Source organism: Chrysemys picta, chromosome 1, assembly GCF_011386835.1.
Source record: "Chrysemys picta bellii isolate R12L10 chromosome 1, ASM1138683v2, whole genome shotgun sequence".
In the NCBI taxonomy this organism is placed as follows: domain Eukaryota; kingdom Metazoa; phylum Chordata; order Testudines; family Emydidae; genus Chrysemys; species Chrysemys picta.
Genome location: NC_088791.1, coordinates 287,208,430 through 287,232,383, shown reverse-complemented (window position 1 = coordinate 287,232,383; position 23,954 = coordinate 287,208,430). Strand labels below are relative to the sequence as shown.

General features: G+C 43.7%; 1 protein-coding gene across 3 annotated transcripts in view; it reads right to left on the bottom strand.

Annotated features, from left to right (window-relative positions):
- Positions 1-23,954, bottom strand: part of DIAPH3 (diaphanous related formin 3) — a 502,952-nt gene that overhangs the window by 58,728 nt on the left and 420,270 nt on the right. The window lies entirely within an intron of this gene.

Below are 23,954 nucleotides of genomic sequence, written 5' to 3'. Positions count from 1 at the left end.
CTATAAAGTGCAAGACTTGGTAATGCAGTACTATAGCTCCCTCAATTACATTTAAAAGAAGGGGGGGGGGGAGAGAAGAGGGCTTAAATTAGAGATAAAAGAAACAAGAGAAATTATCTATAAGAAAGCACTAAAACTAAATCTGTGAATGGATGGACAATTATATGTAAATACAAATTAAAGGCTCTCAAATGTCTTCCTCGTAGTCAGCTAGATGAAGAGTTTATATAGTTCAAAACTCAAGAGTAGAATACTATATGTAAGATAGAATATTTTGAACAAAATATGACCAGTGGTCTAGAGTAGGAGAAGGTGGACTCTATTCGTTGAGAAGAACCACCCTATGGGATGCAAATAAGGTGTCATTCATAGAAAATACAATATGCCTAACATGGTGATTTACTGAACAAACCAGAAAGCAATCTTGCCAGTTTGTACTAGAAGGCAAGATACTGGCTAAGGAAATTTTCCATCTGTGTTAAGATTTCTTTGAAAGTTTTAATGAACTCATGTGTAAACAGTATTGTCATTTCTTTAGCTACAGCAATTTTAGAGACTTCAACTATAGACGAATTTCTCCAAACATCTAAAGCATGGCTTCCCGACCTAGAGAATGGGTTCAGTCAGCAAGGTGAAGAGGGCAGCACACTAATGTAAAGTGGGGTACAGAGTAGTGGAGCAACAGGGATGGGAAAAGCTAAATGACTCCAGCTTTGCACTGCTTTTCCCTCCGATGCAAATACATTTCTGTTGTGGCAGGTAAAGTGGCTGCTGGTCCTTGAAAGCCCCCCAGCTTCCCCTCCTTCTCCTGTGATGGCTCTTAATGGGCCTAACTATAAAGAGCAGCTCCTAAGTACAAGACTGCTGTTCAAGAAACAGCCTGTCAATCCAAGAGCTTGTCTGCACTATGGGGTAATGCACATTATGGGGGGGGGGGTGATTTCTAAAGTGCACTAACATGTTGTGTATTAGTTGGTCCATGTAGACCCTGCTGGTGAGCATTAAAAGTTTCCTAATGCGCTTTAACATAGTGTTGTTAGAACAGATAAGGTGACTCAGCAGAAAAGATTTAATGAGAGTGAGCTTGGGACACTGTGAAAAGCTGGTACCTAGTTAGCAAGATAGGCTGACCAAAGGGTGTTTAGAGAAAGGAGATTGGTTTTATGAGTGTTGCAACCCTATGCTCAGACATGGCGTCAGGATGGCCAATTGTCAGTCAAAAGGTCACATTGGTGTCGTGTGCAACACACTTGTGTTGTGTGCACCATCGTGGTGCCGTGTGCCTACTCTTCTGCCTGGTCAATTGTAGGTCACATTGGTACCATGTGCTACAATACCGGCGTGTCGTGTGCATAAACTTAGTGTGCCGGGTGCAGTATCTGTTGACGTAGAGGGCACCAGCTCGGAACCCAGTTGGTGTAGGAGTTGGGGACCAATCAAATGCTGGCACGAGTAAGGGTCTTCGAATAAAACTATGTCCCTCGCCAAAATCAGTAGGAGTGTCCGCGTGTTAGCTGAAAGGCCTGATCACCCTTTCAGCCAGGGTCTCCTCCGGATTTAGCCGGCTCGTGTCGTGTCATTTCGGATTACATCCCGTCATGCCTCTGGTGTCTGTACTGCTGGTCAGCTGTGCCTGGAGTGTGGTATGTGCATTTTAATTTTCATAAATATTCTGTTTGCTTGGCCTCTTCCCTTTTTTCTCCTCCCTTACTTGGTACCAAATCTCATGTATAGTATATAGGGGGCGAATTGTTGTATTAATTGCTGTTGTGGTCAGTTGGTGTATTTTATGGGATTCAATTAATGCATGTACAGTTTACTCAGTTTTGTATGTCTGTTCTGGTTTTTAGTGAACAGTTGATTATAGATTATTTGGTTCTTCATTGTTGGATGTAAATAGACTGTTTCAAGATACATATATATATATATTGCTGTTCTGGTGATACTTTTGGTTGATCACTTGTTCCTATTTTAATTAGAGTTGTGTGAATATTTTGCTCTGATAGTATTGCTAGTTGGTAAAAGTACTCCTCCCCGGCCCAAGTTGTAATTCATTCCCCATTAATAAACAACCACGTGTTTTGAATTGCAATCTGTTTTTGCTTCAATTTTCCTCCTTCACTCAAATACTCATTTGAACCTATATTGGTTTCGGACAATGAGATGCAAGTTATTCACTTTTCTTTTTTTCTCTGCAAGCTGAAAGTGCTTTATCCAGTTTAGTTTATAGAAAGTATAAATCTAGATATATCTTTTAATTCCATTTTCTCTCGGTTATTAATAAACAAACCTGGTTTTGTTTAAGATTACAGTTGTATGGGTAATTTCACACATATGTTCCTGAAGAGAAGAGAACCCAGAATAGTGCGGAAGAGTAGAAGGTTTCTGAAATTTTGTCCCATTCCAGTGTTGTGTTGCCAGTAATATATGGTGGGCAAACACAAAGGGAAAAGATGAAAAACCAAGCAGGAAATGGGATTTGGCAGGGGATGTTGGTCATAAGCAGCTTTCATAAGCAAGCTATTCCTAATAGAGTTAGAAATCAGTAGTATAATAAATATAGTCAGTATAAAGCAGCCACCTTAGATATTTAAGTCACAGTTAGATCAGTTAGTACAGTGCCATGTCTATACTGATCATATACTGATTGTGCACCCTAGAAGACTGATGGAACTCAGTGTACTACAAAATTCACTGGGGAATAAACTTGTCTTGCTTATGAAAACAAGCATGGAGATCATCATGGTTTAATGGTGAAATATAACAGACTAAATAAATGGGGAGCAGGCTAGAGAACAACTGGTTTAAATACATCAAATAAATCATCGCTGACACAAGCAGTTTTGATATTCCTATGCCTCATCTGTGGTGGTGATCACAAGCTCCTTTACTGCACTATTGCATCTTCAAAGCTCAAATGATTAACCCAGATTGTCTTTGGCAGGTTTCAGAGCTACCTGCTTCTTATTCTTCATAGGTAAGATTGATTGGATTTTGGGTGGTAACTCTCATTAGATAAGAGCCATGTCAAAACCAGAGAAAACAAATGCTTCATTTCCTCTGTCGGAGCTTTATTCAGGGACTCAGTTTATAGATGCATTGGGAGAGATTCACTCAATCTTTTGCAGACTCATATTACATGTGTTCTTATATTTACATTAGCTGCCAACTCACTTCTGGATAAAATTCAAGTTGCTGATCAGTATCTATAAAGTCTTACATGGTTTAGATCCCAGTTCTCTCAGAAACTCTTTGTCCTTTTAGCAGACGGGTTTCAGCTACCTGTCCCATGAGTTTGTAGGAGCTGGGCAGTGTCCTTAGTACGGGTCCTCAACTCTAGAAATCGAAGTTCATTGTCTTCATCTTCAAAGCTCTATGTATCCTTGCCTCTTACATCTCTGATCTCAATTCTTCCTATTTCCTCACTGACTTCCCAGATTTCTCTCAGTTCTCTTAATTTACTGCTCCTTTTGTGCCATTTTGCGTTCCTGGCTTTAGGTGTTCTATCATGCAAATCCATGACTGAAATAGAGTTACACTTCCTGTCTACCAAGCTCCACCATCTTTTAAAAAATCCAGTTTTTTAAGGAATCCTTTTTTCCACCAATCATCTCTCCTCTCTTCCTCCTTATCTTGTCGAGAATGTGTTTTACTTTATATTGGTAAAGCACAATATAAGCATACAGCACCAGATAAATTATTATAACTGATGACCCTCCAGAACCTGCTCCCATTTGAAATACATCAGAGCTAGGTCTAGCCACATAACCGTTTCTTTGTCTGGATTGTCCTGTGACTGCAAGTTTTGGAATGTCCAAGCTTTAAGGCCCAGATTTTTAAAGGTATTCGGGTGTTGCCAGAGCTGGTGCTAGGTATAAGCAGACTAAGCAATTGCACAGCTCAAGGGAGTCCCCTATTCACTTTTTTAATTATGTGTTGATTGTGGTGGCGGTGGGGAAATATTTCTGCTTAGGGCCCCCAATGGGTTAGCACACCTCTGAGTGTTGCTCGGTTCTGGTTTGCAAGGCATAAGTAACTTATGAGCCTAAGCCTCATTTTTAAAAGTGATTAGGGTATGTCTACTCTGCAACCTGGGAGCGAGCCTCCCAGTCCAGCTGGACACACACGCACAAGCTATGCTTGAGCTAGTGCATTATACATAACAGTGTAGAAGTTGCAGCTTTGGTGGCAGCTCAGGCTAGCCACCTGAGCACAGATGCATGTAGTGTCCACACTGCTATTTTTAGTGCACTGGCTTGAATGGAGCTAGCATGAGTCTGCCTAGTTGGACTGGAACACCTGCTCTCAGATGCAGTGCAGACATACCCATAGGCTCTTAGAAGCCTAAGTCCTGGTCTACACTAGTTGGTTATTTCGGAATTAGCTGAGTTAATTCGAAAAAACTATAGGCTAAGCAAGTGCAGAATGGTGGTAGAATGTGCTTTTGGACATTTGAAAGCACGCTGTTGCAGTTTACTGACTCAGATCTCAGCACAACCAATATTCCAATTGTAATTGCTGCTTGTTGTGTGCTCCACAATATCTGTGAGAGTAAAGGGGAGATGTTTATGGAGGGGTGGGAGGTTAAGGCAACTCGCCTGGCAGCCAATTTCGCACAGCCAGACAACAGGGCAATTAGAAGAGCAAGCACTGGTGGAACACAAGGGAGCAGTTCAACTATCATAGAATATCAGGGTTGGAAGAGACCTCAGGAGGTCATCTAATCCAACCCCCTGCTTAAAAAGCAGGACCAATCCCCAGACAGATTTTTGCCCTGGATCCCTAAATGGCCCCCTCAAGGATTGAACTCACAACCCTGGGTTTAGCAGGCCAATGCACAAACCACTGAGATATCTCTCCCCCCTTTACTACTGTCCTGGGTGCCTGTGTACGGCTTCATGAGCCATGGCATTAAGGGGTAGGCTGGGTCCCCAAGAATAACTATAGGCATTTCAACATCCCCAATAGTAATTTTCTGGTCTGGGAAGTAAGTCCCTTCCTGCAGCTGTTCAAACAGAGCAGAGCTCCTGAAGATGCGAGCGTCATGCACCTTTCCCGGCCATCCCACGTTGATGTCGGTGAAACGTCCCTTGTGATCCACCAGTGCTTGTAGCACCATGAAAAAATACCCCTTGCGGTTTACGTACTGGCCACCCCGGTATGCCGGGGCCAAGATAGGGATATGGGTTCCGTCTATCACCCTGCCGCAATTAGGGAATCCCAGAGCATAAAAGCCATCCACAATGGTCTGCACATTTCCCAAAGTCACTACCCTTGATAGCAGCTGGTCAATGATTGCGCTGGCTACTTGCAGCACAGCAGCCCCCACAGTAGATTTGCCCACTCCAAACTGATTCCCGACTGACCAGTAGCTGTCGGGTGTTGCAAGCTTCCACAGTGCTATGGTCACTCGCTTCTCAACTGTGAGGGCTGCTCTCATTTTGGTGTCTTTGCACTTCAGGGCAGGGGACAGCAAGTCACAAAGTTCCATGAAAGTGGCCCAACGCATACGAAAGTTTCGCAGCCATTGGGAATCATCCCAGACCTGCAACACTATGCGGTCCCACCAGTCTGTGCGTGTTTCCCGGGCTCAGAATCGGCATTCCACGGCATGAACCTGGCCCAACGCCACCATGATCTCCCAATCGCCACATGCCGTGCATCTAGGAACGCCTGTGTCCATGTCCTCATCAGTATAGTAATCACACTGTTGTCGCTTCCTCACCCGGTTTTACAGGTACTGCACATACTGCTGGATAATGCGTGAGGTATTTACAATGGTCAAAACTGCAGCGGAGATGTGAGTGGGCTCCATGCTTGCCGCGCTATGGCGCCTGCACAGGTAATCCCGGAAAAAGGGCACGAAACGTAGGAGAGCTGTTCGGTTCAAGATGGCCGATAAAAGGCAGGAAATGGTTGTCTTCTGTAGCTTTCACGAAGGCAGGAAGCTCGCTAGAGCTGCAAGAGCAGGAGAGCAGAGTTTGTGGCAGAAGCTGTGCGGCTCAGTTCACGATGGCCGAAAAACGGCGGGAAATGGTTGCCTTCTGTAGCTTCCGTGGAAGCACAGGACTGACAACATGGAGAAATTTGCTAGTGCTGCAAGAGCAGGAGAGCAAAGTTTGCGGCGGACGCTGTGCTGCTCGGTTCACGGTGGCCGGAAAAAGGCGGGAAATGGTTAGATAAAAGAGTAGATAGAAAGACAAGAGGACATGTGAGGTGGATTCATAGTACCAGGAGACAGGCAGTGCACCGTACTGCACCATCTGCTGCAGTATGGCATTTGCCGTAGCTTTCATGGAGGGACGAACGAGTGACGACACACACCTAGAAACACCCATAAGAATGTTTTTGCCCCATCATGCACTGGGAGCTTAACCCATAATTCCAATGGGCAGTGGGGACTGCAGGAACTGTGGGATAGCTACCCACAGTGCACCGCTCTGACATTCAATGCTAGCCTCGGTACTTTTGTTTTCTGTTTTACTGAAAGAAAGACAGCTTATGAGAGAAGACCAGAATGGGTACTCATGTCATATGTTCACTGCGGACAGAACTGGGACTGATGCGGTACCAGCACATAAAGATTCCCAGCAAGTCAAATCTGTCTGTTAATAAACAATGCAGCCCTTTCCATCAGAACAATTCCATGTCAGTTGTTATCCAGGGCAAAGAAGGCAGGGGGATGAGGTGGAATTAAGTGTTTATTCATGCAAATCCTTTAAGGCCATAAAATATCTATTCACTGAATGACAGAACATATAAAAAATACACTGCCAGATTAAACTCAAATCTTTGTATTCTATCAACAATTGCATCTCAACATTTTGGTTTATGAAATGTTTTGATAAACATACCCCTTTAAATCATATAACTTTACCTCTGAGAAGTCATGTCACTTCCTTTTCATGTCAATTCTCTGCACCATTGCATTGCCACAATCTGTGGTGGCCACTAGAGCTCAAGTGAGACGGAGCCATCAAATCAATTATAACAGCCTGCCACTGTCTTACACCGACAACAAATGATTGATAACAAAACCTGCCTACTTTCAGTTCTTGTCTGACAGCAACAAAACAGTCCCTGCCTGCTTTTACTGGCATTTGTCATAAATCAATAGCAATTTCATCACTCAGAAAGATGCTGTCAACTCTGCTCAGTCCATCTGGTTTCACTTTACTCTCATAATTTTTAAATGTAACTATTCAGCAAGGTTAATGCATAAAGTTGGTTTCTTTTTGAGCTTTCTTATATATTAACAACATTGCAACAATTTCAAAACATATGGCACCAATCATTTTGAGAGATTAGGAAAATAACCCCAATGTACTCATACCATAGAATTTAAAGCTATATCTACAACCCATCTTTGCCGATGATTTGCTCTTTAGTAGGTAACAATGTCATCTTATCCAAGCTGAAATTACTTCTTCTGATTTGACATTATGGCTCTTTAGTAACGGTATGTGAGACTCACAACAGGGAAGTATATAAATGTGACTCATCATCTTCAAGTGTAAGGTGAAATATAGATAAGACTCTGCATTCTTCATAACATCACTCAGTTTGGCCATCAGGACTACAAGAAGAATGTTTAATTCAATATTCTTCATAAAAAGACACTGATGTAATTTTAATATTTTAAAATAGTAATTGTGAAAAATATTTAAACGTACAAGTTTATACTAAATAACAAAAGTCATTGAATTACCAATGGGCTTGATTAACTTTTACTTTGAGCAATAAAGCAGTTAAATATACCAACATTTGGATACGGGTAATATTGTCAGAGAGACTGTGAAGTGTTGGTATGAAAACAACAGCATCACAAAATAAATTAGAATCTAATGGTAAATATTCCACTTTTCTCAAAACGTGTGATATAGAAGAAATTGCTGTTCTTGTCACAGAGCTGTGATCTGTGGTATTTCACAGGTTATACTATGAACATCTAAATAGTGGGCCTTTGATGCTCAATTTTGCACCATACGATTGTTTAGGCCACAAGTATAAAAATGAACAACTGTTGTAAATGGGGTCCACTGTTTTGATGTTTTCAGAAAGAATGATTACTATGGTTCTTCAAGATGCTGTAGTCAGCATGGATTCCACTGTAGTCTGCATGCACCTCAGACATATCAGCTTGGAATCTTTTGAATAGCAATGTTGGCCCAGGCTATGCATGTGTCTAGTGTCTCCTTGTGTGAAAGCATAAAGGTTGAGACCTCCCTCGGTTCCCTTGCAATTCAAAGCCTGTGTAGCTGAGGACTCAGAAAGCAGAACTGGAGGCAGGCTTTGGGATCCACACCAACTAAAACATTTCAAAGAACCACAGTTACTGGAAGGTAAGTAATGGTTCTCATCTTTGCATATGTATCAGTGTGGATCCCACTATAGGGGACTGGCAAGAAGATGATGATGGAAATCAGGAGCATCAGCTGAATAAAGATAGGAGTACTGCTCTCCCAAACTTGGCATCTGATCTAGCAGTTATGTCCAGTGCATAGAATTGACAAATATGAGAGGGTTGCTCCTCATAGCTGCCTTGCAGATTTCAGGTACTCACAGATTTCAGAAGCAGGCCGAGGAGGTCACTTGGGCTCTGGTGGAGGGAGCCTTAATAGGTCAGTGGGAGAGGAATACTAGCCAGGTGGTAACACAGCGAAATATGAGTTACCAATTTTGACAATCCTTGCCATGAAATATCATAGGCCTTGGAGTGCCCAGTTACGGTCACAAGTAGATGTGGGGCAGTCTAAAATATTTGGTTCTGTTAATGTAACATCACAGAGCTCTGGATATCTCTACAATGTGTAGATTCTTCTCTCCTTGTGTGGGAGGTGATTTGGGAAAGAATACATGTAAGTTAATTGATTTGGAATGAATTTTGCATGAAGTCTCAGTACCACCAGGAATGCCTGAGGCTCACTCACTCTTCAGATCAAGGTCACGACTACCAAAAGGACAGTTTTGAGAGTAAGACAGTGAATGGAGCACTCCAAGAGTGGCTCAAAGAGGGACTCTATAATCTTTAGAAGAACAATGTTAAGATCCCATGCTGGAGTAGGTTCTCTAACTGGTGGATAAGCATGCATTAGTTCCTTAAGACACTTGGATGTTGTCCGATGAGTGAGTGTATTGGTGGATGGCACATTAATAGTGCTGCAATGAACTAAATGAAAGCCCAGAATGTTTTAATTTCAGCAAACAGTGAAGAATCTTTTGTTTGGGGCCTGCACTAGCATTGGGGGGCTGTCCATATCGAGAATCTTTTCCATTTGGAGCAGTAAGCCTCTCTCATGGATAGAGACTTGCTTTGTGCCAGGATTTCTTGAAAATGTGAGAAACAATGCCATTCCATGGTGCTCAACCAGCCAACATACATGCTGACAGTTGCAGTGATTTTGGGTCTGACTAAAATATTGATCCTGATCATGTGACAATAGGTGTGGGCAGTGTGGAAGCCTGACAGGTGGGTGTGTGGACATCTGTAACAGGTCTGTCAGCCAAAACTGCCTCAGCCAGTAGTGAGTTATTAGAATAAACATGACCAGTCTTGTCTGGCTTTGACAAGCAACCTGGAATTAATGGAATCAGTGAGAAGGTATATAGGAGGCCCTGATCCCACTGCAGAAGGAAGACAAAGACTCCTACCCATCGATTCCATTAACACCCAGGATGACTGTCAATATCAACATTACCAAGTGTTGCAGGGCATGAAGGAATGCCACACACATCAGTCTGAAGAATCTGAGTTCTAAGATATGTATATGAAGTTCCATGTCCGCTGGGGACCATGCTGCTGGTATCTATAGATGGTTCAAATAGGGTTCCCAGTAGGGCTGTCGATTAATTGCAGTTAACTCATGTGATTAACTCAAAAAAATAATCACAATTAATCACAGTTTTAATCGCATTGTTAAATGATAGAATACCAATTGAAATTTACTAAATATTTTTGGATGTTTTTCTAAGTTTTCAAATGTATTGATTTCAAATACAACACAGAATACAAAGTGTATACTGATTACTTCATATTATTTTTATTATAAATATTTGCACTGTAAAAATGATAAAAACATAAGAAATGGTATTTTTCAATTCATCTCATACAAGTACTGTAGTGCAATCTCTTTATCATGAAAGTGCAACTTACAAATGTAGATTTTTTTGTTACATAACTGCACTCAAAAACAAAACAATGCAAAACTTTAGAGCCTACAAGTTCACTCAGTCCTACTTCTCATTCCGCCAATCGCTAAGACAACCAAGTTTGTTTACATTTATGGGAGATAATGCTGCCCACTTCTTATTTACAATGTCACCAGAAAGTGAGAACAGGCGTTCACATGGCACTTTTGTAGCTGGCATTGCAAGGTATTTACATGCCAGATATGCTAAACATTCGTATGCCCAGTCATGCTTTGGCCACCATTCCAGAGGACACGCTTCCATGCTGATGACACTCATTAATCGTTAAAAAAGTAATGTGTTAATTAAATTTGTGACCGAACTCCTTGAGGGAGAATTGTATGTTCCCTGTTCAGTTTTATCCACATTCTGCCATATATTTCATATTACAGTAGTCTCAGATGATGACTCAGCACATGTTCATTTTAAGAACACTTTCACTGCAGATTTGACAAAACGCAAAGAAGGTACCAATGTGAGATTTCTAAAGATAGCTACAGCACTCAACCCAAGGTTTAAGAATCTGAAGTGCCTTCCAAAATCTGAGAGGGACGAAGTGTGGAGCATGCTTTCTGAAGTCTTAAAAGAGCAACACTCCGATGTGGAAACTATAGACCCCGAACCACCAAAAAAGAAAATCAACCTTCTGCTGGTGACATCTGACTCAGATGATGAAAATGAAAATGGCTTGGTCTGCGCTGCTTTGGATTGTTATCGGGCAGAACCCGTCACCAGCATGGACGCATGTCCTCTGGAATGGTGGTTGAAGCATGAAGGGACATATGAATCTTTAGCACATCTGGCATGTAAATATCTTGTGACGCCAGCTACAACAGTGCCATGAGAACACCTGTTCTCACTTTCAGGTGACATTTTGAACAAGACGCGGGCAGCATTATCTTCTGCAAATGTAAACAAACTTATTTGTCTGAGCGATTGGCTGAACAAGAAACTGAACTGAGTGGACTTGTAGGCTCTAAAGTTTTATATTGTTTTATTTTTGAATGTAGTTTTTTTGTATATAATTCTACATTTGTAAGTTCAACTTTCATGATAAAGAGATTGCACTACAGTACTTGTATTAGGTGAATTGAAAAATACTATTTATTTTGTTTTTTACATTGCAAATATTTGTGATAAAAATAAATATAAAGTGAGCACTGTGCACTTTGTAAGTGAAATCAATATATTTGAAAATGTAGAAAACATCCAAAATATTTAAATAAATGGTATTCTATTATCGTTTAACAGTGCGATAAATTTTTTTAATCAGCCAATTAATTGCGATTAATTTTTTAAAGCGGTTAAAAGCCCTAGTCCCCAGCCCTTTCTTGATGCATCTGTGACTAATGACCTGGAGTAGGGGGGCAAAGAATGAAAATGGATGAGGTATTTGTGGGCAACTATGTCCAGCAGCTATTTGTCATTGTAATCTTTGACCACAACCAGTGGAAGGGGCTGAAGCAATTTCTGAAGGTATGCTTCAGGATGGTTTTTACATGGCTCTTGACACCCCATTAATCTTTCTGTCTCAGGGACAGAGCCTCGTATCTTTCAGTACCTCTTGTTCTTCGAGATGTGTTGCACATGTCCATTCCACACCTTGTGCACAGCTGTTGGAGAACTTTTTCCCTCAGGGTTAACTGTCGCGGTGACTCAAGTGCCCTCTGCTGTTGTGTGCCACTGCGTGCAGGTATAAGAGGATGGAGCAGCCCTCTACCTCCCTCAGTTCCTTCTTATTGGATAGACTCAGATAGAGATGGGAATGAGGGTGGGTCATGGAATGGACATGTGCAATATACCGCGAAGAACAGCAGTTACAGAAAGATAGGTAACCATTTTTTCTTCTTCGAGTGACTGCACATGTTCATTCCATTGCAGGTGACTCACATGCAGATTAATTTGGACATAGGCTTGGAGCTAAATTCCCTCTAAGCTGCACGGCTGCACAGCAGGCTATCAAGAGCCGTGCAGTGAGCGGAAAGAGGTGCCTCTCCCCCGGCCCCCAGCCCCAGAGCCTCTCCTCCTGGCTCCGGGCTGCTGTGGCAACAGAGGGCCAGGGGGAGTCCTCTCTCCCCACCGCAGCCCCGGGGCCGCCTGCACCCAAACCCCCATCATCCCTACCTCAAAGCCCGCACCCCCAGCTGGAGCCCTCACTCTCTCTCTCCCGCATCCAAACCCTCTGCCATAGCCCTGAGCCCCCTCCCACACCGCAAATCGCTCATCCCCATCCCCGAGCCCTCACCCCCAGCTGAAGCCCTCGCCCCCAGCACCACAATCCTCTGCCCCAGCTCTGAGCCCCCTCCCACACTCCAAACTCCTCAGCCCAACCCCCAACACACATCACCTCCAGATTGGTGCACATAACAAAATTCATTCTACACAAGGATGTAAAAAATTAGAAGGAACATTGGCTCAGAATCTACCTTAACAGTGATTGTAGAACAACCCATCCAAAACTGACATTGTTCCTGACTGACAGAAAATGGTATAATGATCAGCAAGTTGCCGCTTTACAAATATCTTGAATAGGAACTTGCACCAGGAAATCTGCTGAAACTTGTGATCTAATGGAATGAGCCAACACTTTAGGAGATGGTGTGACATTAGCTAACTGGTAGCACAAGTGACTGAAACAGGAAATCCAGGAGAAAATCCACTGAGTGGAAACTGGTTTACCTTTCAACCTGTCCACAATCATGACATAACTGCACTGAGGATCTAAAGCCGCATTTCTCAATCTCTGGGTCGCAACAGTGTATGAAAAGGTTGCCTGAGCCTCACCACTTGGGGCTGAAATTCCTGAGATTATGTAAAATCACAGAATCCGTGACCTCCATGACACACGTGTAGCCTTACCAATTAGCCAATCGAATGCAATGCAGGAAGAGTTATAGGAAAAGAGTGTTCTGTGTAGAACTTACAGTGGAGAGGGTGCACATTAATCATTAAGTGAGTCTTTAGTTGGTGAAATGGATACGTTTTTAAACAGTCCTGTTGCAACTGCAAGTACCAGTGATAGTAGGAATTCATCACAACCTGAAAAGAAAAGTAATCATAGGTATGACCTCGCTTACTTAAAGTATGGGTTTTCATTTATTGAGGACCGAAATGGTGAACACAGGCCGCAGTGTGTCATCTGCAGTGAATTATTAGCAAATGAAAGCCTAAAACCATCAAAATTACATAGGCATTTGGAGACAAAGCACTCTAGCGATAAAGACAAGCGTCTTGATTTTTTTTTAAATGAAAAAGCAAAGGTTTGGAAACGTCACAAAAAACACTAACATCTATCTACTGTCCAAGAGCAGGCATTGTGTGTCTCTTACCTGGTTGCACACTACATTGTGAAATATAAAAAAGCTCACACTACTGATGAGAAATTAATTTTAGCTTCTGCTATTAATAATATGTGCAATGAATTGTTGGGCAAGTCTCCTGCAAATAAATTAAAAACAATCTCTCTCCCCAACAATACAATATGGAGACGAATCTGTGATATCTCAGAAGACGACAAACTGAAAATTGATAGTCTTTCAGTAAGCCACTGTTTTGCTTTATAATTAGATGAATCTACAGATGTATCAAACCGCTCTATTGTGTTGGTTTATGCGAGGCATGTAATGGAAAATGATTTTCAAGAATAGTACTTGTTTAGGGTAGATTTGCCTATTTCTACTTCTGCTGCTGATATATTTGTTGCACTGGATAATTACCTGGAGTTGGTGGGATTGAGCTGATTGAATGCATTGGTGTTACAACTGATGGAGCTGCTTCAATGACAGGGAAACATTCAGGAGATGTTCAAAGAATCCTTTCAAAAGCACCCAATGCAATGTGGAACCACTGTTTACTGAAGAGGGAGGCATTAACAGCTGAAGACATGGTACCTGAGCTTCATGAAATTCTTAAAGATGCTGTCAAAACTGTGAATTATATCAAACAAAATGCTAAGAATTCATGATGCTTTCAAGTTTTCTTTCAGGAAATGGGCTATGCGCATGTAAATCTGCTTTATCATGCTGAGGTTTACTGGCTGTCCCATGACAATTTGTTGTCTTGTATATATGAACTTATAAGTGAGATGGCAGCTTTTGTTGAAGAAAAAAGTCTCACCTGGCAGAACACTTCAGTAATGACACATGGCTTGTTTGTGTGTGTGTTGGGTGGAGGGGGGAATAGCTGAGTGGTTTGAGCACTGGCCTGCTAAACCCAGGGTTGTGAGTTCAATCCTTGAGGGGGCCACTTAGGGATCTGGGGCAAAATCAGTACTTGGTCCTGCTAGTGAAGGCAGGGGGCTGGACTCTATGACCTTTCAGTTCTAGGAGATAGGCAGCCCCCGGGCTGCGATAGGATATCTCCATTTAAAAAAAAAAAATCTGGCAGATATATTCGATCATCTGAATGATTTGAATCTGTCTTTCCAAGGCAGAAGGAACAATCACTTTGAAAAAATTGCTGCATTAATAAAAAACAATCCTCTCTGTGGAACAAACATGTTTCAAATGATAGGATGGACATGTTTCATAATGTGTTTCTAGAAACAACAATTGGAAATATTCCGCTAACCAGGAAGCACTGAAGAAAACAATCAGTAATTATTTAACTAAATTGCACATATGATTCTTTCCAGATGAGCAACTCCAGGGTGAAAAATGGATATGGGATCCATTTGGAAATGTGTTGGAAAATGGGAGTCTACCGCTGGAGGAAAAATCTCAGCTGGTCAAGTTATCTTGCGATCACAATCTACTGAGAAAATACACTGAAATGAGCCTTCCCCAGTTTTGGTACGGTGCTGCTGGTGGAGAATATCCTGCTCTTGCTTGCCATGCTATTAGAGTAATTTTGCCTTTCAATACAACATACTTGTGCAAAATTGGATTTGCTGCCTTGACTCAACAGAAGAATAAAAGCCAGAACAGACTGGATGTTGAACATGACCTTCAGATTGCACTGACTACAATTACACCAAACTTTGATATATTTGTCAAAGATAAGCAAGCTCTTGTTTCTCATTAAGATTTATTATACTGTTATTAATGTGTTCTTGTTAATGTTGATTTCTGCCTTTAGCTTTCTGACTGTTGACCTGCTTTAACATTATTATTATTATTACATATAATGGCTAATAAGTATTTTGGGGGCAAAACACTTATGTGTTTTCTACTTAAGCTATTTACTAGGTTGTGACTGGCCATCAATGTTTACAAATGGGTCCCTGTCCAAAAAAGGTTGAGAACAACTGATCTAAAGGACCTGGTGTGGTCCAAGTAGAAGACTAATGATCTCCTCATAGCAAATGAATGAAATTCTGTTAATCTGTATGGATATGAGGCTTCGGGAAAAAAGTTGGCAAACAAATTGCCTCGTTAATATGGAAATTGGAATCCACTTTTGTTAGGGATTTTAGGTGAGGGCAGGGTAAACTTTATCCTTACGGAAAACTATAGAAGGAGACTCTGAAACCAAGGGTGTTGATTCATCCACTCTCCTTGCTAAGTTTATCAGAAACACTGCTTTCATAGAGAGGTAGAGTAGGGTCCAAGTTGCGAGAGGTTCAATAGCTGGCCCCATTAATTTTGTTAGCACTATGTTGAGATATCATGGGGGAACAGGATCTTGCACCTATGGGTATAACCTGTCTAACCCTTTTAGAAATTTGATAGTTATGGGGTTGGAAAAAGGCAATCAGTCACCCGCTACAGGGTGGAAAGGTGAAATAGCTGCTAAATGTAATGTAAGAGAAATAACTGCCAGACCCTGATGTTTTAGGTGCAACAGATCATCCAGAACATGGTTAACAAAAGCACTGGAAAGATATGTTTGTTGAGACCAGACATTTGGCCAGGTAAATATGCCTAGATCTGGGTGGGCAAACTTTTTGGGCCGAGGGCCACATCTGGGTGGGGAAATTGTATGCAGGGCCGGGGCAGGGGGTTGGGGTGCGGGAGGGAGTGTGGGAGGGGGTGCGGTGTGCAGGAAGGTGCTCAGGGCAAAGGAGGGGTGCAGGGTGTATGAGGGGGCTCAGGAAAGGGGGTTGGGGTGTGGGGTGTGGCAGGGGGCTCAGGGCAGGGGGTTGGGGTGCACAGGGGTGCAACAGGGGGCTCAAGGCAGGGGGTTGGGTGCAGGAGGGGTGTGGGCTGTACAAGGGGGCTCAGGGCAGGGGGTTGGGGTGTGAGGTGCAGGCAAGGGGCTTAGAGCAGGGAGTTGGGGGGCGGGGTGCAGGAGGGGTTCGGGCGCCGGCCCAGCGCCGCTTACATAAAGTGGCTCCGGGGTGGCAGCGGCATGCACTGGGGCCAGAGCAGGCTTCCTGCATGCCTGTCCTGGCCCCACGCCGCGCCGCTCCAGGAAGCGCTGCAGCCCCTGGGAGAGGGGGGCAGAGGGCTCCGCGTGTGCTGCCCTTGCTGCGCCTCCAGGTACCTCCCCCGAAGCTCCCATTGGCTGTGGTTCCCTGTTCCCAGCCAATGGGAGCTGCGGGGAGGGGGGAGGGGTGGTGCCTGGAGGCGAGGGCAACGCACGGAGCCCTCACCCCCCCCCTTTCGGGGGCCGCAGGGAATCGGTGCCGGCCGCTTCCGAGAGCGGTGTGGGGCCTGTGGCACCAAAGGAGGCAATACCGCGGGCTGTAGTTTGCCCAACCCTGGGCAAGATGAAGGCTTTTTGATACTCTCAAGAATTTCCTGAACATTTTTTTGAGCAAGCCATTTCCAGTGGTGTTTGCCATGAAGCTTCCATACTGTTGAGTGGAACTGAGATGGAGCAGATGGCTATGGTTCAGAGAAATCACATGAGGATCCAATGGGATAGGCAGAGGAGGTCTCACAATGCTAATAGGGTCAAAAACCTATGTTGCTGAGGCCATGCTGGTGCTATTAGTATGAGGTGCGCATGGTCCTACTTGGCCTAGAAGATGACACTGGGTAGAGTAATGGTATATAACTCAGATCACATACCATATACACTACCACATGTATAACAATTACTTATCACCCTGTAGGTTTGATTGCATTTTAGGCACCTGCCTTTCCTCCCTTTGGAAACCTGTGACTAGGCATATCGACCAACAGCTTTCTTGAAACAAACTATTTTGATTAGCAGTTGGAACAAAGTATTAAAAATGTGTGTACGGGGGGCGGGGGGGGATTTTAAAACACAGCCTTCACAGATATTTAGGGCACTACAAGACAAGTTATATAAGCTTTGTTCTTAAGTTGCAGGTGTGACAGATGCCAGGCCTTGGAAGCATGGAAATTTAAAAACACTATTAACTTGAGGTATACCAGACACCTAAGGCATCTCAAATATTCATGGCCTTTGGTAGCAACAAACGTTATATGTATTTTTGTGTTTCTGGCTTGCCGGGTGGGTATGCTGTGGAATCTAGACTCACTGGGCAGTGATTTAGATAAAGTTCAAAAAAACGATTATGCAGAACCCATAATTTGAAGCTTTGCCCCCTGGGGTGGAAGGACATTGATTAGTTTTACTTTTTTCAGGAAACCTGGGGAAAACAAAGGCCCCAAAACTGTATAAAGCCTCAGCCGGAACTGACTCAGGGAAGCCTCATTTTGTTCCAAAAACTGATATGAAATTATAAACCCCTACTGGGAGGATCTGAAGGACATTTGAAACCTACCAGATTCCTTAGGTGGAAGATTATGTGACTTCTGCTAAGCTTACCATGCATTTAGACCTTTTTTATATGATATATTTTCTCTGTAATCCTTTTGTCCTAAACATAAATATGCCTTGCTCTGCAAAGGCTGGATGGTGACTGGTATTCATAGTCCTAGAGAGGAGAGAGAGACAGAGAGACCATTGGGTTTGGACTAAGGTCACACATGCTAAGATAAACACAGTGAAGGGCAGTATGAATTGCAGCCTAAATCTCCGGTCTGGAGGAATAGGACTCTTCCCAGAGAGAGGTAACAGCTAGAAGGCTGAGATTTATGGGAGCATCCTTTGGGCAGACCATACAGAGGTCAGAGGTGCTGTTAAGCTAGAAACTGTGACAAGAAGAACAAAAGAGAACCAAACTTACATTCCTTTAGCAAGCCCAGATCCTGTGTGTCTCTCTGTTGGTCTGGCTCCCCCTTGAACTCACCCCTATTCAAATCAGTTTTGATGCTCCCCCAAGGAGAGGAGGCCAGGGCCCTAAAGGTTATTCATGCTGGCAGTCTTTTAATAACCCTTCAGTGGAATCAGTTAGGCAACTCTTAGGGCTGGTCCACACTAAGCCCCCAGTTCGAACTAAGATACGCAACTTCTGCTACGCGAATAACGTAGCTGAAGTCGAAGTATCTTAGTTTGAACTTAAAGGTACTTACCGTGGGTCCACATGCAGCAGGCAGGCTCCCCTGTCGACTCCGCTTACTCCTTTTGCGGAGCAGGATTACCGGTGTCGACGGCGAGCATGTCCGGGATCGATTTATTGCGTCCCTCTGCAAATGGTGGCTGGGTCTTTCCAGCAGTCTAAAGAGTTTTTGATACTGGAAGGTAGTGACGGGTTTCTCTAACCTGTCCCCGTTTAGGCTGTAAATTGAGCTGAACCACTGCCAACTGGTGGCCAAATGGATGTATAGCATTGGTCGGCTGCAGCAGTTAGAGAGTGAGGACTATTAACTCCTCGACCAACCCGTCAAAATTGGTATTTGGATGTAGATGACTGGGATGAGGAAGATTGTGGGTCAGATGGTTTATGCCTAAAAAATTTACTTTTCTTTCTCTGTTGCTCATAGTGGGGTTGAGCCGGATATTGGGATGTGCATGGCCTATGCAGAGATTGGGTACTGTACCTCCTTTTTTGTCCTGGTGTGTAGATGTGACCCTAAAGTCCTTCAGGGTGTGAAGGGAGGCATCAGTCTTTTCTGCAAAGAGCTTTATGCCCTCAAAAGGAAGGTCTTCAACAGTTGACCGTACCTCCCTTGGGAAGCCCAACAGATGGAGCCATGATGCTCATTGTATCATCACCACCATGGAGATGGACCTAGTCACTATCTTGGCAGCCATGGGGATTGACTGCGTCCACCACAATGGAGTTGGGTGGCGGGTGCAAAAAGAGGAATTGAGATGCCTTGGCGAGGACATAGTATTTTTTTGGTCCGCCCACTTACCAACTCCGGGCTTCCAATGGTATTTGGAGAGTGTCTGCAACTATCTTTGGGTGGAAGGCATGATGGCTTTGTCTGGGGAGGAGGAGGAGGAGATGATCTTTGGGGTCACTTCTTCCTCAGCACCACCTTCATGTTCCACCATAATGTTTTCTGGAGGCTCCGAAGTTCTGGATGCGGCAGCCGAAGGGTTGTGCCTCGAGGGTTCTTGGGTGAGGTTCAAAGCTCGAGAGGCATGCTGGCGAAATACTGCCCAAGGGTCCCGATATGGCCTCTGGGTAGTGGTGGCTTAGAGCCCTGCAGTGGTGCTCAGATGTGGCCATCTGAAGATATACTCTTAGGGCCCTGTTGATATTGGGCATCATACGGAGCCTTTGAGGAGTAATGTGATGCCGCCACCTCTGGTTCACTGTCTGAACTTTCACTAAAGCGAGGATGATTCTTGTGCTAGGCCGAGGCTCGGTGCGGAGGCCCCAGTACCGAGAAGTGGAGATTCTGGTATGTTCGATATGCCGAGGTCCCTGGGTTGGCGGAATTCTGCCGATTCTGACTGGCTCAGAACCAATGGTGGTGCTGGGGGAAGGACAGGAATCTTGCCCGTACCAGTCGCTCCTATGCCAGATGAGGCATTGATGCCGGTACTAATACAAACTTGCATACCAAGAGCACCTTTTTAGTGGAGTGCTCTCTCCAGTTCCTTGGTGCTGATGACTCAGTGCCTGTGCCCATCAGGTCCGTGGGCATGTCAACAGTAACTGCTGCTGTTGGTTTTCATGAGCACCGGACTGGGATGGTCTTGGTACCGACAGTACTGAAGATACCGAGCGTGATGGAGATTGCTTACAGCTATCTTGGTGCTCACTATCGGGGCTTCCTGCTCCCTTCTTCAATGACTTGTGAGAATGGTCAGCAGCTTGCTTCTTCGACCTACAGCCTTCAGATGTAGAGGACTGTGGGGAAGACTCACATAGGCCAGATGACTTGTGGCATGGGCTCTGAGGGGATCTGCGAGTTGCTTCCATAAAGAGAATCTGTCGGAGCTCTCTGTTTTTATGTGACCGTGGCCTGAATTGCTGGCAGAGACCACACTTTTGCTAGATGTGGACTTCCCCAAGATAGTGAATGTACTGGGAGTGCTTGTTTGTAATCGGGATTGCCTCCTTGCAAGTAAGGCACTTCTTGAAGCCCAGTGAACCAGGCATAACCTGGGGAGAAAAGGTCACCAACAAGGAAGAAAAAGGCAGGAAAACAAAAGCAAAGATATTTTTTTTAAAGAGAAAAAAGGGAGTAAAGAAAAACTACAACTATACTAACTAAAAGATTAACTAACCATAGAAATACAAATAGAGAATAATGATCCTAATGACTGCAAATAGCTCTGTCTGTAGCCAAGGGCAGTTGAGAAGGAACTGAGGGCGGTTATCCCGTGGCTGCTGACTAACCTCATGGTGGGGCATGAGGAGAGACAGCCCAGGTGTGGGCTTAACAAACACCGCTACCAATGTTCTCCAATCCACAGCACAGAGATGAAACACACCTACAGTGTATCTACTCATAGATACACTACTCGAAGAACCACCACACAATTCACTTAGTACTTCTGAAAGGCCTTCATTAATATTTATTCAAACTTATTAACAATGTATGTTTTGCACTACTGGTGCATTACAAATGTATATAATCAAAGAGCCTCAGTTTGTGTAAGTCAGGATTTATGTCAGGTGAAGTCCTGGTTAACAATTATTAATCAAATACTGAAACAGGTTGTCAAAACAAGGGGTAGGCCCATATATAATTGTGACAATTTGGGGGAACTGTCTATATGAATTCTGGTTGATATTATCAAGTTACTATAAAGTGTTTCCTATGAAAATTGCTGTATCATGAATGCCACTCCAGGTATGTGTATCCACCATGGGCTATAGCAACGTGGTGTCATATCCTCTGAAAACACTGTAGCCAATACAATACTTCCTTACTTACCTCCCAGCGGGTCCATGTACATATTGAACAAGCGGGTTGACGAAATGTAACCCTATAGAATGCTGCAAGATTCTGACAATCTTGGGACAGATGAGAAATTTCCTAATACCACCTTTTGGGAACTCTCAGAATGACAGGAGAAGCACCATCAAGAGTGTCCCAGGGTCTGCAGATGCTCAACAAGTGATCTCTGCAGAAGAGAGGTGCTGTGGGAAGTGAGATATCTGGTGCCTATGAGAAGACCTCATTTGAGACTGTCCCCTCGGAGGAAGGTCAAAGTCTGAGGCCGCAAAGACCAAGAAGAATACAGCACATGTAGATATAAGGCCAGAGAGAACATAGATGATCAACTCCATAATGCAGTCAATGTCTAAGGTGGACTCTCCAAAAGACTCATTAGCCTGAAGGAGTTCCTATTTACAAAGGGCTACATCAGATGAAAGCTTCTTCTCCATGAATGCCATGTCCCATCACAGACTTAGCACAACTCTACCCAGAGTGGGTCTGAATTTTAAACTTGGATCTATGGCCTGGGTTCAGACCCCCACAAGGAGGGAGAACATTCGTATGGTGTCTGACACCAGCATGGTCTAATTTTTCAAGAACCAACAGCTACAGTTCTAGTCAGAGTTCTCTCTCATCATCTAAGGCAAAGGTGACAATGTTGCACATGGCTCTTTAAAAGAAGGACGAGATTTCATCAGAAACTCTTCCTGAACATTCAGATCCAAAGAACTTAATATCAAAAATTCCTTAGACTGATGACTCTCAGTGCCTCTGGTGCTGTCAGAATCCGATTAAGTACTGTTTGGGCCTGTCCCTTCTTTTCTACAGAGCAGAAGAAAGCAGCTGTGCTGTGGCTCTGACTCACCTGCCGCCTTTGAACCCCATTGCCCTAAGATGACTGAAAGGTATATGTGGATCTCAGACTGAACTTGGCTTCTCAGAAGCCCTCAGATCCAAGATACCATCTGATACAGAGACCTGCATTTCATGATGCCCAGTACAAGGAGGGAACGGTTACACTCAGGACTGAGGCAAAAGTGTTTTTTCCATTAAAAGGAGCTGAAGTCTCCTCTCCCACTCATGGACGATCTGGGAGGTGAACTATGCGCACGCGGAATACTACCTAAGAATCAAAGATCTTCATCACGCACATCCTTTGCAGACATTTTATGACAATATGGGGGTTATAAACTCACTGGTTGCACTTCCCATTATGGTCAGACAACAGGTTGCTGTTCTGGACCCAACTCTTGGACTCCACAGGCATTTAAGCCTACTGGGTCTGAGCAGCATTCAGACAACATTTCTAAATCCAGCTCTCTGGCACACTTCTAGGCTATAGACCCCTTGTTTAGTAGCCCCTTCTTGGAATGTGGAGCTTTGCCATCCAGCTGCCCTAGGCCTCAAGACCAGTACTGATGCTCCAAACATGTACTCCTCACAGGTGTGCCCTAGTTAGTACTATGATTTGCTGTGCGACCCTTCAGGGATTTTGAGACAGTTAAAACAAGGGAACACACAGACTTTGCAAGGAATGTCTATACTAGACACACATTACTCGTAGACAAAGCACAAGAGATACAGATCTAGGGAAAAATAAGTAACACATATATGCAACCTCCCTTTCCCTAGTATCCTCACCATTCTGGGTTTTGATTAGAGTGCCTTTCAGAGTCCCAGGACCCTCCTGCTCAGTCTTCCTGTTGTCAGCAAATGGATGGCCAGGAAAGAGTGTGCCCAGAAAGTCCAGAAGGTGCCTCAGGAAGGTCCAGCACTTAAATTGGGTCCTCCTAACCCCCTGATCAATTTCAAATCCTCTGTCAGGTGACCAGATGCTTAGCTCCAACTCCTGCCCACTATTTTCCCTTCCTCAACCTTTGCCCCGAGTCTACACGGTGAAAAGTGGCTCCCCTGGAACTGCATCCAGACTATTATTCTAGGGTGGACGCATCTGAATGGAGGACCATCAAGCTTGAGGACTCTGATAGCTTTCTCATTTTTAGACCCTCTATTAGGGGTAAAGATTTCTCCTAACACCTGCTGTATGTCCTAGCTCATGATAGAAGCTACAGTGCAAAAGTGATGGGTACTGTACAGTACAATGTTACAATCAAAATGGCATTCACAAAATAGAACGGGATTTGCAGATAGATGTACACATACACAGGCATATACTAATCCAGCATACATACATTTCCTTTCCAGATCCAGCATGACTCCAGGTGGCACCAATGAAGTGAGACAAAGATTAATCTAAATGGCACCCATGGCTCCAACATGACTGGATCCTCAAAAGGACACCCTGCTCCCCAAATGATGGAGGTGTAACCAAGACGAGTGAACAGATGCATTTTTTATTTAAATAGATAACCCATACATTAAAACAGAGAAAAAAATTACTCACTGTGCATGAAATTCCAATCTATTTTTTATGGCTATAGGAAAATAAATTAGGACAGTTGGTGCTGCTGTCTGTTTCTTTTTATATATCTATACATATTCTTGGTTTGGACATTTAGAGTTATAAAAAAAGTGCACACACAGCCCTAACAGCACTTACTTTTAGATGCTTCCAAACTTCCATCCTAAGGTCATGCACATCACAAACATAAGAATCTACAGACACAGTTCTCTATGGAGAACCCTATTTCACATGCTCCTACTTTC